Below are 16,742 nucleotides of genomic sequence, written 5' to 3'. Positions count from 1 at the left end.
AAAGCCTTTTTTCTTTACATTCACAAATTATAGGAGAATATATGTTTTTATATATCCTTATATTATTCCCTATCTGCTTCATCTGTATAAACCTCATCTTATTAAAAATACAGCATGTTTTCTCAGGACAGGAATCTTTCTATACTTTTTAAACATTACCTTTATGACTGAGCACATCTGTGGAGTTATATGGAATTTTATTTTATCCTTCTTACTTAAATTATTTGATTGTTAATTTCCAAGCTAAACTCAAAAAGTATTTAGTAATTAAAACTGGAATGTTTTGGTACAGAATGAACAATTGTTTATATTTATTTAAAATAAAAGAATAAGATCCAGTGGAAAAAGGTGAAGCAGAAGAATATATCAGTAACAATATTTTTTTAAAAAAACCTAGTTGGTTGTCATTTATTTCCAACAAAAGTTGATAACCAAGTCTGGCAAATGTAAGAATCTGTGTGTCCTTTAGTGCCTATTGAAGCAAGTATTGATCCCTGTTTTGAAATGTATAGAAATATATTTTTATTTCAGGTTTATTTTTTCTTCTTTTTTTAAGTTATTATTTAAATTCTAGTTAACATACAGTATAATTATAGGGATTCCGTTCTTCTGTACAGTGTTGTCATTTTTTTTTTAAGATTTTATTTATTTATTTGAGAGACAGATCACAAGTAGGCAGAGAGGCAGGCAGAGAGAGAGGAGGAAGCAGGCTCCCCGCTGAGCAGAGAGCCCGATGCGGGGCTCGATCCCAGGACCCTGGGATCATGACCTGAGCCGAAGGCAGAGGCTTAACCCACTGCACCACCCAGGCACCCCCAGTGTTGTCATTTTTTAACCTGAGTTTTTTACTATAGAATCAAATTATTATAATTAACTTAATGGTTTTCATTTGCACTAAACATGGTAATAGAATACATATGCTTTATATGTACATTATGTCTCAGACGAACTAGTAGTACTTGTGTTCATAATTGTAAAAAATGGTTCTCATTTTATTTCAGTTAACAATTTCTTCTCAGTATTGACATTTGCATTAAAAGTGTAATTTGCTATTTTGGCACATAGTTTATATTGTTTTGCATATTATGTAATTGACAAAATCTGTGATGCTAAGAACACAATAATTGTGGACATTTGTAGTAAACATATGCCCTTAAAATGAAAATATCACTATAGTCAAATCTGAAGTTCCTGAAATAGAAAAATTATTCTTAATAAGAAACACTTCTAAAATCTTGTACCGGGGCACCTGGGTGGCTCAGTCAGTTAAGTGTCCAGCTCCTAATTTCTGCTCAGGTGATAATGTCAGGGTTATAAGATGGAGCCCTCCGTTGGCCTCTGAGCTGGTCATGGAGATTAAGGTTCTTCTTAAGATTATTAAGATTCTTTCTCTTCTCCTTTTGCCCATCCATTTCCCAACTTGCTCACTCACTCTCTGAAAAAAATAAATAAAATCTTGTAGCAAATACTGTATAGGTCTTTTATGTGCTCAACCTCATTTATTCCTAACTAGAGTGGTTCTATTTACAGAAAAGAAACTAAGGTTCAAAGAAGTTAAGTTACTTCTCCAAGGTCATTTGATAGTAAAAAGTGGAGCAGAAACTCAGTCCTTGTTTTGTCTGATTCTACAGCCCATGTAGAACACGTCACACTTGTTCAAATATTCAGTGAAGACCTATTATCAAAATAATGTTAATTTTTAAAAATAAGCAAGTGGATTATATTCATATCCTTGACACCTCCTTTAGAAATGCCAAGCTGATGGCAGATCTTAGTGTGCAAATATATTGCAGTCAACTTTGGACCCAGGCCACATCTGACCTATTAAAATTGAAATATATGGGCTATTTTAGAGCCACATATTTCCATCATTGTGTCATGTGTATTTAAAAACAAAACAAACAAAAACTATTACCATAGGGGTACCTGGGTGGCTCAGTGGATTAAGCCTCTGCCTTTGGCTCAGGTCATGATCTCAGGGTCCTGGGATTGAGCCCCGCATCGGTCTCTCTGCTCAGCAGGGTGTCTGTTTCCCCCTCTCTCTCTGCCCGACTCTCTGCCTACTTGTGATCTCTCTTTCTGTCAAATAAATAAATAAAATCTTTAAAAAAAAAAACAAAAAAAAACAAAAAAAGCTATTACCATAGCTGCACTTTCTCATGTATAATAAATTTTTTGAATGGGAGCTAAATAAGTCAAAATAAAAAGAGATAAACTACTGACATTTATCAGATAAATAAAATGATGTGTTTTTTTTCTCCATCTGGCACACAGTTTGTAGCTATGGAATCTTGAACCTCTTCTACTTAAAGCCACAATTTTTCCCACAAACTTTTCTATTTTGTCATTTTATAATAAATAAAATATATAGGCACAAGATATCATGGAAAAAACTCCTCTTAGTATACAGGTTAATGATGTTTATAAGAAAATGTTTCCTTATATATGATTTGTTTGAACATGAATTAAAATGTTCTTTTAAAGTATTAGATGCTTTAATAAATTATAGGACTTTGAGGTAATAATTTATAGCCAATGGAAAATATTTGCTATTAACCTTTCTTAAGTATAGATCATAATAGTTCCTCACTAATATATATTTGCAAGGAGACTTTCATGGACAGTTACTTTTAGTTAGCCCTGGTAATACAAAATAAAAGAATAATCTTTTAAACATTTAAGGGGACAATAAAGTATTAACATTTTATACATACGTTTTGATATGAATTAGGGTAGTCCACTTTTCTCAATCTTCAGATTAGTTCTTTCAAGATGTAAACATGTTAGGGGACGTCTGGGTGGTGCCCTCTTGAAGCATCCTACTCTTGGTTTCCGCTCAAATGATCTCAGAGTCATGAGGTCAGGCTCTGCAGTCAGCTTGAGTGAGCTTGAGTTTCTCTCTCCGTCTCCCTATGTTGCTCCCCACCTGCTCTTTTTCTCTTTCTCTCTCTCAAATAAATAGATAAATCTTAAAAAAAAAAAAAAAAAGCTAAACCTGTATTAACTGAGACCACCTAGAAATTCTGAGTCAAATTATTAACAGCAGAATTAACTTTGTAATTGAATTATATATAAAATAAAATTTTCTTTAAAATTTTCAGCTGGGAAAATTGCATTTAAAAATGAGCATTTTTTTTCTTTTCTTTTAAAGATTTATTCATTCTAGAGAGAGAGGACAAATAGGGAGAGGGGCTGAAGAAGAGGGAGAGAGAGAATCGTCAAATGAATCTCCCACTGAGCACAGAGCCTGGTGCTGGCTCAATCCCGAGGCTCTGAGATCATGACCAGAGCCAAAATTAAGAGTTGGAAGCTTAACTGACTGAGCCACGCAGGTTCCCCCCAAAAATGAGCATTTAAAATTTTTAAAAATGTGTGTGCAATAAGAGCAGTGGGGTAGAAGACAATCAATTTGGGGCATTTGTATCAATGCTAATCAAGTGATCTGTTGCAAGGGCTTCAGTAATTACACTTTCATTATTATTTTATTATAAAAATTCCTTTTGTATACACATCAGATAGCTTTTGTGGTCTTATACATGCGCCCTTATTTATGAGCTTGATGATGGTGTCAGTAGTAAGTGATGTCACAATTTGGGGGGCCGTTGCAGGGCCACGTGAAAGTCCTCAGCAAAGGCAAGGAGTTATGTTGCTTTGACAGCCACTTGTGGCCTGGCTGGATACAGGCCTGATGGGATTTGGAGGAAAATTCATGATGAATAATTAACACTTCAGTTGGTAAATTTCTTGTTTTTCTATCTGTACAGTCAAGGCTGGAGAACTATAGTGGATCTGTTACCTTAAATTCCTAAAAAAAGGGGCGCCTGGGTGGCTCAGTGGGTTAAGCCGCTGCCTTCGGCTCAGGTCATGATCCCAGGTCCTGGGTTCGAGCCCCACATCGGGCTTTCTGCTCAGCAGGGAGCCTGCTTCCTCCTCTCTCTCTGCCTGCCTCTCTGCCTACTTGTGATTTCTCTCTGTCAAATAAATAAATAAAATCTTTAAAAAAAAAAATTCCTAAAAAAATTTTTTCACCAAAATATAACCGTGCCCACTTTTAAAAATACATGTTATACCTCAGTTGGAAATTTTAGAAAGTAAAGAACTGTGCTAATATTTTCAAGGGACATTCATCTAGATTTTGTGAATTCCTATATTTATGAATGTCATTTATATTCATAGTTCCTCCTTCTGCAGCTAATAATATATGTACCTAGAAGTGAGAGAAACCTCTTTAGTTCATTAATGACACTTAATGAGCTTGAAATGGATAATGAAATAGTAGCAAACATCAGTGTTGCCTTGAAATATATATTGGTTAGCTATATGAGATTTAAATTTTCTAACAGCCCATTAACCAATTACTAATTTAGTTTAGAACTTTATGGGTTATTCCTAAGTTGTCAATCATTCATAAGTTGTCAATAGTCTTTTTGTATCCTTCTTTAAACAAAGAGACTAGAACTAGATGAGCTCTAAAGTTTCTTCCAGCTTTAAGTTTTGTTTTTAATTTTATGTTTCAGTGTATTTCCACTTGCTTTAATCTCTGATAATGCCAAGGATATTTTGATTTTAAAGATACAATAGTAGTATCTATGTCATGTACTAGAGAGAGAGGAGGATAAGGAGGAAGGTGAGCAAGACAGAGGATGTTTCTTTACTGCCAGTGGATGTTAAACTGTGTTTTCTTGTTTGGCATGCTCAGTATCAAGGAAGGAAAGAAAACTTTGGTTATATGTTATAAATTTGAATGTGCTATTTTGCATTGTTAACATACTTCCCAAAATGATATTAACCAAGAGAAAAGGTAACATTTTGAACTCTGAAAATCTCAAGACATTGAAACTCTGTAAACTTCTGCTTTAACACTATAGCAACTCATGCTTCTTGAACTATAGAAAGTGTCATGTGATACCCTGAACTTTTTCTTGTCATACCTTAATATGAGAACATCTTCTGTTCTGACCTTCACTAAAGATTAAAGCTTGCCATAACCCCCAGCACCACCACCCCTGCCACCAAAAAAAAATAAATAAAAATAAAAAATCCATCCACCCAATCTACTTTCACACATGGGAGAAGAATCAGTTTCAAATTTACTATAACTCAAACCATTAAGATTTTTATTTGTCCAAGACAACACCTTAGTTTATACTCCAGATACTGCTAAGCCTTCAGCGGAAACTCTGAGCCTTAGGTGTAATGCACTCCATATGCTTCACCATACTGCATAGGCAGACAATTGGATCTTTCACATTTGAGTTGGTTCAGATAAGTTGCAAATTGGAGATAGCACAATAATAAAAGTTATAGAGCAATGGATGTTACTTAGAGAAGAACAGTAGTTTTTAAGGCAGAGATATAGCAAAGATAATCTTTGCATTTGACATAAGCTACTAGCCAATCAATAATTATGGTATGATTATGTCTATAGGTAGTGGAATTATTTAACATATATATGGTTTATTCAAACCACAAAGGCTTTTTCTACTTCATAGGACATGTTTTAATTGTATAGAAATAAAAATGTCATTTTCTTGATTATAAAATTGATACACATTCATTAGTCAAAATTAAAGACCAACTAGAGATAACATTAAGCTGTTGTCATTCTGAGTATATCTTGATGTCACACATGTGGATATCTGTAATATACATAAGAAATATATAATATAGATATAACAAGATATATGATGTGATTATATTTGGATCATCTTTTACATATGTTTGTAATCTGTTTTCTTCTTGCATTGTATCATAACTGATTTTCTATACTTTTATTTTAGAACATGATTTTTAATAGTTGCAATGTATTTATCATAATTTTCCATAAAGAATTTAATCAGTTTTTATTATTTTATATATATTTTCAATACAATAAATATTTGAGACTTGGTTACACACGAACTTTTCGATATATCTGATTATATATACAAATTTTGACTTAACTTTGAATACATTCATCTGAAAGTGTAGAATCAATAATTAACCTTTTATGTATTGCTAGTTTCGTCTTGGCTGTCTAAGTATACTCTTACCAGTAGTGTATGAGATGTATTATTTCTCTAAGTTCTTGTCAACATAGCCAATTTGTTTTTTAAACTTTGTCATTTTGGTAGGTGGAAATGCTGTCTACTTTAACGTGTGTTTTCGTTGTAAGCAAGCATGTAGTACTTTATATTTCTTGATCATACATATTTCTTCCTCAATAATTCAGCAGTGTGTGTCCTTTCTCCTTTTCCTATCTGATAATCTGTTTTTCTAGCACTGAATTCTAGAGGGATTAGATCCTTTTAATTTTATTTATTTGTTTGTTTGTTTAAAGTTTTTACCTAAATTCTAGTTAGTTAACATATGGTGTAATACTGGTTTCAGGAGTAGAATTTAGTGATTTATTACTTATATGTAACCCTAACACCCAATACTCATCACAACAGATTCTGTTAAATAGCATTGTGCTGTTCAGACCTTATGGAGATGTTTCTCACAGCTTTTTTTTTTCTAATTTGGATTCTTGATAAATGTAGGATTATAACACTCAAGTATTCTACACTAAAAATATTTCTACACTTATAGTTTTTGGCACTCTAGCCTTACCTTTTTTTTTTAATTAGAAAAATCTAAAGGAATTGATAATTAGACACTGGAAGACTGAAATAAAAGAAAGTAACGTGGCTCAAATATTTGCCCCAGGAATATGCCTCTCACATGAATTAATTGACCAAGGAAACACAGGTGCGGCATTTCAGGGGCCATTTTATTGGACTGATTGTATATATTAAAGATGAGCGTTTTTTCACTTTGTGTCCCTAGAATCCTTTATTTCTTTGTAGGTGCCACACACACATACCTGTGGTAGGTGAAGAGAAAACACTAGACAGGTGGGACCAGGTCTCCTTTACCTATATTTGTTATAACTGCTGTGCTTTCACTTCTCACTTTACAGAGCTGTAATTCTGTAATGTTTTTTAAAACATTAAAATAAAAATATAAAAAAATTTTTTTAAAGAGAATTTATTTGATAATTAAGATTTACTGCTCTAGAAAATTTTCATATTTTCATGTGAAATTATCTTGTTATATAAATCACCACAAAATCTTTCAGGATCTAGGAAGAGATTCAGTTCTGAAAAAAATGCATTTGGGTCAGCATAATAAGAGATAGCATTCATATACATCTACTATGGCTATCTCAGATTATTCAGGTATAGATGATATTGTTGATATAGCAGTATCTAGACATTACCCATGTAACAATTAGCTTTTAGCATAAATTACATATACCAATATTTGAATCAAGCATAAGTTAAGTACATAGATATTAAATTTTAAGTTCTAGGTTTTACTTTTTTAAGGGATATTGTTTCATTGCTATTATATCTTATTGTTTGGAGGTGAGGAAATTACACATTTCAACAGAATCTGGAGTAGGCTTAATTCAGTTGTTACTATACTACTAAAAATGTCTTATTAAAGAAGTGTTCATTACCTCTGAAACAAATGTTAGATCCAGTAAAGCCTAAAATAAAAAGTGCCAAATAAATTCATTCCGAGGTACTATAATCAAGCAGTGTCATGTAGCCTTTTTCTTATTAATAGTTCTTTTGGCCATAGTGAAGAGTCTTTGTCACTCATTCCAGTATAAGTTTTATATGATGAAAAGGGATTTTTTAAACCATATTTTGAAGGAAATAGAAAAATCAGGTGATAAATGTACAGCCTGAATATATGATCATTATTTACAAAATGTTGAGATAATTAAGGTGCAGTTATCATTAGCACATTTTTAATCTGACAAACACGGAATTTTGTTCTAGGATAAGACGTCATGAGATATTATTAGAGTATTAATTGGGGGGAAAATGGAATGAATGGCTAGATAAAAGTAATACTTCCAAATTTTCTTACAGGGACTCCTTTTTAGACAGTACAAGATCTTCAAGACTGATGATAATGAAAATTGTCACAATAATATGTCTTTTATAGTTATGCTTAATAGACAGGTTGATTTGCATGTTTATATCATTTGTCAGTGTGAAACTATAGAAATAAATATCTTTATTTAGAGATGAGGAAACCTAGGTACAAAAAAGTTAATCTTGCCCTGATCAAAATGCTATTAAGTGACAAAAACAAAACATAACCCAGGGTATCATCTTCAGAGCCTGTGCTATGAACTATTACATAATGGGCAGTATTGATTGAAAATAACAATATCTGATAGTGAATGAATTTCATTTACAGAGATTTGTGTCACAATATGACTGTAGATATTTGAAGGTAAATTCCCCCAAAGAATTTGAACCATTGTCTTTATATATGGCATGAATGTTCTAATTCCAATGAAAATTAGGAATAGATTGCTGCTCTAGAGCAAAAATTAAAGCAAAAAATACAAAAAGCAAAACTGACGGGCTGAGCATTTATCAGTTTAATTTTCTTTGTAGTTATAGTACAGGTACACTTTTCTGATAGCTTCATGGGTACTAAAGCCTAATGATAAAGTGAAACATGCAGACGTAAGTGCTCTGTTGAGTATAATTATTGAGTGTTTGTGCCAGATATTTTGCTGGAAAGCACCAACATAAGATGCCAAGAAGACTCCAGGGATATATTGTTTAGTGGTGTGAATTAGGCCTAAGAAGAACAAATTGAAGTTTGCTGACTCCTGATGCGACAGAAACGTTTACTGCTCACAAAATAGTCATGTGTTTCAGAATATGTAGCAGGCCCCTTATAAGTGTATCAGGCTTGGTTCTGGCCTACAGGCCTTTGAAATGTATCACATCTCCATCAAAGTATGTAAGACCAGGGGTATAACCCTCCACATCTCTTTTCCCTTGCCGTGATATTTTGGAGAAACATGCTGAGATGACTAATTCACAAAATTACTTTCTAAATGGAGAGCCAACTGTCTTGGTTCAGAGTTTGTAGGAATAAGAACTAAACTCTTGTTAAGGTTTAAGATAGAGAGGTTAACCCATTGCGACCACATCATCTAGTCCATCATGGATAATACACATGGCTCTTCTTCCTTGTAAAGATTATTGCTAAATTAACTCTTTCAAGCTTATCAACAGTTAGTTAATAATGATGCTCCTGATGCACGAAGGAATAGCTGAGGGTCTTCAAATAAGATGTTTTGCCACTTCAGGAATTTCTCCTGTGTTTCCTTGAGATTTTGTTTGGGAGGTTTCTATGTGTGGTACCACATTGTGAAACTCCTAATCAGGGGGTCAAGAGGATCAACTTACAGAGATATTTCAGATCCTACATCATTTTGATATATAGATATATAATTTGGTACCTATTTGCAAGGGGCTGGAGGATGAGAGAAAAATTTTAGTGGCATCTTCTAGATCAGTGCTATTCAAGAGAAATACAGTGCAAGCCACATATGTAATTTTAAATGTTCTAGTGGCTATATTTAAAAACTAGAAAATTAACTTCAGTAACGTACTTTATTTAGTCCAGTGTACCCAATAGGTAATTGCAATCAGTATAAAAGCCTATTAATTTCAAGTCTTTGAAATCACGTGAATTAATTTCATGTGAAGTCTTTTAAAGCATAACTTAATTTGGATAAGTTACATTTCAAATGCTCAACAGCCACATAATGATGTATTCAACACTGTAGCTCTAGATTCATCTAAAATTTATTCCACGTTTTAGGCATCTTTTAGGTACACTCACAACATTGTCATATTTGTTCATTTCAATATTCTTTTACATTAGTAAATAAGTGAATGCACTCATAGAGTTAGAAGGTGACAGAGCTAAGGTTAAAACCAGTTCTCCTTCCTGCCTCTGGAGCTAGAGCAGTGTAGGACAAGTAGGGTAACATGGGGAGTCCTGTGTAATCCAAGCAAGAAGGGTGAGGGCCCCAATTAAAGTAATAGTGTTGGTGATGGAGAGAAGGATGGGGTTAATGAAAATTCAAGTAGAACTGGGACTGTTCTACTTGATGACTGATTGCATATTGGGGAGTGGTAGAGAGGGAGGTGCTTGTCGGGAATGGGTTCTTCTAACTTGAGCAACTGATTTGGCAGTGAGGCTGTTTATGCAGAGGCTGACATGAGCCTTCTAATCTGAAGTAGGATTTAGCAGTTTTTGATCACTGGAATTGCCCGTACAGTGCAAGGAACCTTACCCACTTTTTTGTTTTAACCATATCTATATTACGTTTGGTCACAAATGCCAGATGATCATGGCATCTGCTAACTATTTTTTTTTAATGAGTCTAAATAAAGAACTACATATGGATGGCCAAGTCTTTAACATTACAGAAAGAGGAACACCAACATCTAGTTCAACAACCTCAGATATACAGAATGTAACATTTACTAGATTTTGTGTGCTTCTTTATGTCTTTCAAAAAGATACTCATTCAGCTTTGTCACCACACATAGAACAGTGGAGATTTTTACAGTTTTCTAATTTTGTGTTTGTCTTTGGGCCTGAAAGAACAATTCCAAGTGTTGCCACCTGGGCTTCTGCTTTGGCAAAATCGATCAGATGATGATATGCCACGTACTTTGGAAAATCTGATCTTAAAAATCCAAAGGGACTCAGGTTTCTACTCTGATCAAATCATATTTTCACTTGAACAGTATAGGATACAAGATTTGCCTAAGAACAAAACTTGGAGGTATCCAGGCAATTTATAAACTATGGACAGGTAATGATGGTCCACAGATGAGAACTGCTATGGAAAAAAAATATAACAATTATCCTGCAAACTCATAATTGTGCCATTTTTATTTCTCTGCATTTACTACATCAGGGAAATAGTAAAGTTGTTTTCAATAAGTAGAGGTGTGACTGTATTTGATTATGGGTGAAATTGATTTAAATTGACTTTGCTATGTCTCCACAGAAACATTAACCTCACTGTAACCAGCACACATCATCATCTGCTGCTGTAGATGACTACAGATGCTCTAAATTAGAGGAAAGGACTGTCAGGTGTCCCATTACTGTGTAGCCTACTTTCAAGATCAGTAGTAGGTTTTACTGTATTTTATCATAAAGTGTTCCAAGATTGTTTTGACTTTTTTAGTCATAGTTCTGTTTCCCTATTCATTATTTATCCCTCTAGAATCCATCGTTAGAAATATGGAGTTGGACCAAGGTGGTTCCTGCCTCTCTGAGATTATTAGGCAAGGGTCATGCAAAATGAATAGGCCAAGTAGGAGGGAAGAATCTTCTGCAGTCACTGTGTTGAAGAAGTTGCATCTAGTATTTTATACATTCTTACCTAATACAGAGAAAGCTTCACTTTGATCATAGGTCTCCTTAGTTGGTGGAAACTACTGTTAGCTGGTGGTATAAATAATTGCCTTATGCTGGGCGCTTGGGCTCAGAACTAATACTCCTTCTGAGTTCCGGTTAGTGTTTGGTTCTGTTGGAATCCCTTGTACTTTGAAGTGCTCAAAAGATGCCCAATAGTTGGCCCAATAGTTGTTTGTGTTTTTTTTTTCTTTTTGTCAGCCACTGAAACCTTTTAAAAACTAGTTTATTTTTTTCCCATATTCTGTTATACCAACTTTACAGAAATCATTCTCTGAAAATAAATAGAATTTAGAAAAACAATCGACTACAATGAGTTTCAGGTTACAGATTTGTAAGACAAGAAGGCAGTGATTCAGAATTTCAGACACTCAGCAGCTTGCACATGTCCAGGCATTGACCCCACCTTACCTAACTTTCACATTATGCAATGTGATTACTTGAAACTATTTCTCAGAATAACAGTGTTTTGCTAGTATTTCTTTTATCAAAAACATATTTGGCATATATGTATATAAGTATATATATATTAAATATATATATATTTAAACATAAACCTACATGATTACTTTTTTTAAAATTCTACTTAAACTAAAACTTGTCCCTGGGATCTTTTTACCACTATCATAAGTGTATGTGGCTTGTGAATTACATATTTGTATTATCAAATACAGAATTATTTTTCACATATTTCAGCTTGTCTTATTTCTGTCTTTTCATCTACTAAACACCTTCTTCTGGTTTTCAATTGGCCTATTTTGTGCTTCTGTCATTTTAATTCCTTGGTCAAGTGAGACATAAGCAGATAGTTGTCATTTAATCATTTCCATGTCATTTTGATCCATTTTCATGTGGCCATTCCCTTGTATTCCTCTGTATTCTCAAAATCCTTTATAAATCTGAGCTTATCAAGGTACTAATATTAAACCCTTAAAATATTTTATTATAAGAGAGCATGTGTTTTGTCTTAACTTTCTATTTTGTTTGGTACACAAATACACATTTTTCCTTTATTCCTACAAACAAAAGTGTTGATATCAAAGGCAGCTGGTGTTTCTTTGCTGAGTCAGAATCATATAAAACTAGAGTGTGCCATTAAATATTTTGGGAGAGCTATACCAACACAGCTAAAACACAGAGATTTTTTAGTGATTCAAATCATAAACCCAAGCTCAAAACGAAAGAACCACTTTAAAAATAAAATATGCTACAAATTGATGAAGCATGAAAAATAAAAACACATAAGAATAACCTACCATAGTGCCAGAATTATATTAGTCATGTTAAACTCTTCAAGTTGGAAAATTTAAAACAGAAGACTAAGGTTTTACCTATAAGTTTCGATTGAATTTTTTTCCCTCCGAGATTTATGAACTTGTTCTAAACTCGGTCCACTTAAAAGTATAACGTTGCTTTTTGTGGCATAGGAGAAATAAATGGTTTATTTCCCTTAAATTGTGGATAGAAATTTGATGCTTCTGAATTTGATGGTATAGAATATATAATGTAATATATAGCATTTCATTATGGAACTGTCTTACATTAGGTGCCTATGCTTCTTATAGGTAGATATGTCAGGGGGGCAGTTTGAGATGCATACATTTATCAACAAAAAGGTGAATGCAAATGAAAATGTAGAAACTGAATGTAATTATTTCCCATGTGCATTATAAGGAAACTGTTGAAAATTCTGATTTTGAAACAGGTGGACAAAAGGAGGTTCATTTAGAAATTTTTGAAACTTGAAAAGGTAGTCATGTCATTGTCTCTTAATTTTAACACTCCCTAGATACACACAAAAGGATAATTAGAATTTCGTAAAATGTATGTGTTAAGGAATTGGAGTAATGAAAGATTTCATGTATTTTGAACTTTTTGTTAAATTTTATAAATTTAATCAGTCAAAATCTGTATTTCATGCTAGATTTCTGAGCATTATTTACTATGTGATACTTGAATGAAGAAAATCACCAATTTCTGAAAGAAATCATAAAACTATATGTAGGAAGAGACAGAAGTTAGGAAAACAGTATATTGGGTATTACTTTACACTTTTTTGAAGTAATTTGTAGGTATTCATTTAGTAATGTAGAAACATAATTAAACTTTATTGTGAAAGCACCAATTAGTGTTATGTAAAAATAGCAACTTATTTTAAAAATCAGTAAAAGTATATAGAATCACCAAATAACATGCACTGGCCATAGCAAAATTGCTCTTGAATTATTACCATGCATAATTCCTGGAGAAAGTCAGTTCCTTAGTTTTAAAATATGGATTGCATCATAAATCACATAAATTACCATTGGCTATTTAGCATTTTTTAATAAATTTCCAAATTTTTTAATTTCAGAAGTATCAACTGAGGGACATAACTTATTTCTTGGAGAAATGTAGCAGAAAAATATTTTTTTGCACAATAAAACTTTGAGAGACAAATCCCAATTTTGGCTTAATTTTCCATACTTAAATTCGTATATCATGAGTATATGCTACCAAGATAAGTTTGTCTGACTGATAAAATACAAGACAAAGTTCATAGTATCTTTAGCTTAAAGATCATATTTAATTTTAAATATTTTTCCCATCATACCTCATGTCACAAATGTACAGAGGAATAGCAGCTCTAAAAGAAGCATCATGATTCTTAAAAATTAAAGAAATTCTTTAGGTTGCTTAATTTAGTCCCTTTAAAATAAAATAATCTTAATTTTAAAAAATCTCTGCTTTTACTATTGAATATCATTTTGCTAAGCAAGAGGAATAATAGATGTACACATTTATCAAATTTAATGAGCCTAACACATACTTAAAATAATTTCATGTTTTCTAAAAAAGACTAGCAGCTTACGTTATTCATATATTCAGGCTCTTGTTATAATGCACTGCTTGGTATCAAAGCCCTGCATGAAATATTGGTATTAATAGAATGTTTTTCAGGAAAATAGAAGTATATTACAAATATAGGATAAACACCATTTATAGTTTAAAATGAAAGCTATTAAAAAGTCTGTAATTTTGTAATTTTTACTATGTTTCATAATAAAATTAGCCATTAAGTGTAAAAAGGCATCTCTCACATATTGGGATATTAGATGTGGACACTGAAGTAGCTATTATAGGGAATGTTAGGGCTTTTTCTTGTTAGAACATTTTAAATTCTTTTCCTGTGGCCTAGAAAATAAAATTCAGTATTTTTTTCTTATTTCAAATATCCTAGGAGATGAAAATTTTGAAAAAAATTTTTTTTGAAAAAACTTATATTTTGATTAATATATATTTGGAAATTCAGAGAAAAATGAAGTAATATTTAATTCTGGAATGCATCAAGACCATTTTTGTTTCTTCCTTGAATCGCACTTTTTCAGATAGTGTTTTTCATGTATTATGCATTCTATTAAAAATCCAGACTTCATCATTTTTACTGATATTGTGTATTTTGGGTCTTCAATTAAAAGACCTTTTCTGCTAGCTTTGTTTTAGTTGTGTACTTTTCAAAGAGATTCCTTCTTTTTCTAATATTTTCTATCTTTTCATTCCCTGTCTTTTAGCCTCATAGTTCTAGGAGGCTGACTGAGGCAGGTTGTAGAGAAATTTCTGGACATGTTGTTAACATCTGACACAGTAAGTGAGAAAAAACCCAGCACAATCACTGGGCAGGTTCAAGGAGAACTGACAGCTCCTGGAGATGAAAAGTTTGTGTTTGCTAGTTGCTAGTTACCTGGTTAAATTCAAATCCATTCATTTTTCAGTTACTTGCTCTCTCTAAACCACTGTAATGCAAACCAAAAGGGAACCTTTATGGATGTTTTGTTGATCTATGTAGATAGAGTGTATCTTTCGTTAGCCTTGTCTGACATTTTCCACAATGCTTTTAGTAGACAGCATTATATTATGTAAATATTTCTGGTTACTGTTTATGGAGATGGTTGCCTAAATTTCTCTTTGGATAAAGCCTTTAATGCGTTCACCCATAATCTCTATAGAGGAGTTACTCAAGTTTGGGAAGTTTAGTGTTGCTCTTTGTACTTCAACTTTTAATATCAGAGCACATATTGAAACCATAAACACAATGAAAATTCAAAAAATATTCCGACCATATTAGAAGAATATACCCCCTCCTTTTTTTTTTATCCTTAAAGAGCCAAGGGTGTGGGGAGTGGCAGGAAGAAACTTTCTTAAGATCTAAGCCCTGGACGCCATCCTGGGAGTGCTTAAAACCCCTAGAAACGTGCAACCTGAAGAACACCCCCTTTCGAAGTCTAAAACAATATTAGATTCCCAAAACGTATCGGCAAAGAAAGTCTTACCGTCAAACGCTTGCAGCAGGTTCCAGCTCAGACCCAGACTGAAAAGCTGAGCAGCTGGTGAACAAAAGTTTTAGCTTTTTTTTTTTTTTTTAACGAAGTCTGCAAAACCAATTTCCCTCAAAATAGGGCTCAATTTCCGTTAAAGAAAGCAGCGCTTACAAATCTCAGAATTCCTGATCACCCCCACCCCATCCCACCTCAAAGCAATGGAAAACAATTCAAACTTTCACACAAATGTAAAGGTTTATTGAGAGGCCACTCTCCTGCAGTAGGGCTTAACAGACAGGGGAGATAGGCTGAAGCCTGAGGGACTGGTTGAGGCAAAGGTTCTGCCTTGGGGAACACTTCTCAAAGATTAATCAATACTTTTTCCTAATTCAAACCAGATGGCTGGCCCAGTTTGCTGTCCTCATTAATCCCATTAACAACTTCAAAGACCTGGTCCCCAACCTCTGGACTCGTGAGACAATGAAAATAACGGGGTTACACTGCTGGTGGCATGTTTGGGGTCCTGGGCAGCATAGGTGAGAGACCCTTTTCTGACACCACATGTCCCAGGCAAGACTTGACTGGTCCTGTAGTTCATTAGATGCAGCTTGCTTGCCTTGTGTAAAGGACTCTGCCCCTAGCAGTGTCATCCCTCAAGTAAGTGGCAATATTAAAATCCAGCCGCTGCTCATACTGATTGACCAGTGGCAAGTTTTCTAACTAATTTTGTATGATGCAAGACTGTAACCAGGGAGATCTGAAGCAGCACCCATGTTTAGTGAACTTTGGGGGATATTAAATGTTAATATTTCCCAGTAAACGGAACCGTGGTTGTAGGCGGAGAGGTAGAAGAGGTGCCATTAGCTGATTTAATTTTGAGCTGAAGAGAGGGTGAATTTCTGAAGGGAGATGAGGGGACATGGGCTGCTCCTGAGGTTTGGAAAGACTGGAAATGTGCTTGCAGTATACACATCACGTGTGACCAGAAGGATATCGCTTTGGGTTTTCCTGACCGAAAAGTTTTGGGTTGACCAATGGCTAGTTTGACGTGGACCAGGCGAGCAAGGGAAAGGACATTGTGCAAAGCAGGAAGGGCATATTCAGAAAGCCAGAGAAGGAGCCCACCTGACACCACAGGTGAGGATGCCAGCGTCTCTGGAC

The 16,742-nt window shown here is 33.8% G+C and overlaps 1 long non-coding RNA gene across 1 annotated transcript; it reads right to left on the bottom strand.

Annotated features, from left to right (window-relative positions):
- Window positions 1-749: 749 nt before the first annotated feature.
- On the bottom strand, window positions 750-15,624 carry LOC125081164 (uncharacterized). The gene is made up of 3 exons (XR_007121595.1): window positions 15,594-15,624; window positions 2,715-2,968; window positions 750-1,435 (listed from the first exon to the last, which is right to left on the bottom strand). It is a non-coding gene; the product is annotated as an uncharacterized LOC125081164 (long non-coding RNA).
- Window positions 15,625-16,742: the final 1,118 nt, after the last annotated feature.

This window comes from Lutra lutra, chromosome 11, assembly GCF_902655055.1.
Source record: "Lutra lutra chromosome 11, mLutLut1.2, whole genome shotgun sequence".
Taxonomy (NCBI): domain Eukaryota; kingdom Metazoa; phylum Chordata; class Mammalia; order Carnivora; family Mustelidae; genus Lutra; species Lutra lutra.
Note: the sequence above shows the minus strand (reverse complement) of the source record. Positions and strands in the feature narration are given on the sequence as shown.